We start from the raw sequence: 2,244 nt of genomic DNA, 5'->3' as shown, positions 1-2,244 counted from the left end.
CTTGGCTTAGCCGCAGCTCCCCTTCGTGGACCCCACGCCCAGTGACACATGGCTGGCCCTGTCCTCCAGACCTCCACTCAACTCCATTGGCCACGCTCAGCGTTACAGCTACCTACATGGCTACCACGACAGGGCTGAGGCAATGTGACTGTTCCTCAGGGTGTGTCAGCCTGTCTGAGTTAGGAAACATCCAGCAGATTAGTAAACACAGTTCTGGGCATGTCTGAGGGTGACTGGTGTGCAGGCCAGCAAGCTGAGGGGAAGACACCCACATGTGTGGCACCAGCCAGTAGGCTCGTAGTCTGGATGAATGAAAAGGGAAAGAAGCAGGAAGTGCGCCCACCCTGAAGGGTGCTGTTTCCTGTGCAGCTGCACCCCGGGCCGCGCTTTGGGACGCTGGTCCCCAGGTCTCCAGTTTCTCCAGCCTGCAGCTCAGACTTAACTGGCGACTCGCCTGAGCTTCCAGGCCTTCCACCTGGGGCGGGAGCTGCGTCCTCGGTCCTGCTCAGTCAGCGGCCTCCGTCTTCTTGGCTGAGCAGCTGCGGGGGCCTCAGGCTCTCGGCACGCAGGCGCCCCCATGGCGGGTCCTCCAGCGTGTGATGATGCTGTTAGCAGAACAGGTGTGTGTCTTGAGGTGTCACAGAATGAAACCATAGGTGGAGGAGGAAAGAGTCGTGAGCTGGGAAGTTTATTAGGAAAGGAAAAGCACACAAAAGGGAAAGCTCCTGCTGCGTGAGGGACCCAAGAGAGAGGGTGAAGGGAAGGCCCTGATTCTGCCCTGTTGGGCACTTGGGGGCTGTGTGCCCACACTCACCCATTGGTCCAGCTGCTTTGGGTAGTTTCCCACGTGAGGCCGAGCTGTTGACACCCTGACCCTAGTTTATCTGTTTGAACCCACTCTTTTAGCTTTATAGATATAGGGCCCACAGCAGTGATTATTGATGGAGCAAGGGGGTGGGTTATCTTAAGGGCTCTTGGCGGTGAGAGTGAGGGGGGTGGACAGTCTGGGCCCAACTCCCTCACAGCTGTGGGGGGCATGGCTGCTTGAGGAGGTCAGGAAGGTGTCCCTGAAGGTGGCACAGGCCACGCCGAGAGGCAGGCTCTTTCCCTGGGCTGGACACACACGAACAGATCACATGGAGAAGAAGGATGAGTGGCTGCTAAGCTCAGAAAAAACCTCAGAGTCACGGTGACAGCCACATGAAGTGCAGACTTAGCAAATTGGAAAAGAATAAAAGGTGGTAATTCCGAGTGTTGATCATCATTTTTGCGACAGGCACACACACACTGTGGAGGATGGGTGGGTTCCCTCACACTTTCTGGAATCAAGTAAGCCATATCCGCAGGAGCTTTAGGAATACGCAAACTCTGCCCCCCATCCTGGTTGCTGAAATGTATTGTAAGGAAGTAGAGCCCATTGGGCGAGAGACTGTCCTGAATAAAAGTAATTATGCTAGAAAAAAAGTAGCTTTAATACCCTCAAACAGGCCCAGTGCTAAGTGAATGGACAGATGCAGAGGGTGGTCGCTTATGCCGCTAGGAAAAGCCAGGCTTTCAGCTGCACGTGTGGCGCATGCCTATGGTTGCGGTACTCGGGAAGCTGACACAGGAGAATGGTTATTGTCGTAGCTCAAAAATCGAATGACAATGAGGCAAGTCCAAAAGTTAATGAAGCTCTTTATTTTAGCTGGTACCCAGTGGCAACACCCGGCACAAAGTGCCTAAGTGCACCCCAAAGGGGGGGGGGAACGTGGGGTTTATAAAGCTTAAAGCCACAAAGCAGGCGGGGTACAACTCAGGGAGTTCAAGGAGACAGGGCAGCTGCTGAGGGGTCTGGAGAAGTTCTTGGAATTCGAGGGTGGGGCGAGGGCTTACAGCAACAGTTCTGTGAGATAGGCACACGTTGGAATTTAAGGGTGGAGGCCAGGGCTCGCAGCAGTGGCTTACAGGAACAGAAGTTTTGGGAGACAGGCACATTTTACAGCAGCTGACATGGTTCACTAAGACGGCGCATACAGAACAGGATGGCAGCGCTTTGGTCAGGTTATAACAGTTATGAGTTTGAGGCTAGACTCAGCCACATAGTGAGTTCAAGGCCAGCTTGAACTACACCGTGAGATCCAGTCTCCCCCAAAAATCACACTTTCAAGGAATTGTTAATATAGACAATAGTTTTTCAATAATATTACATGGGGGGGGGGTAGAAGGCCCCATGTAAGCTGTATACAGTACACTTTTGTATCC

This window comes from Octodon degus, unplaced genomic scaffold (assembly GCF_000260255.1).
Source record: "Octodon degus isolate 3935 unplaced genomic scaffold, OctDeg1.0 scaffold00129, whole genome shotgun sequence".
NCBI lineage: Eukaryota > Metazoa > Chordata > Mammalia > Rodentia > Octodontidae > Octodon > Octodon degus.
The sequence above is the reverse complement of the archived record's forward strand: the minus strand, read 5'-3'. Positions refer to the sequence as shown.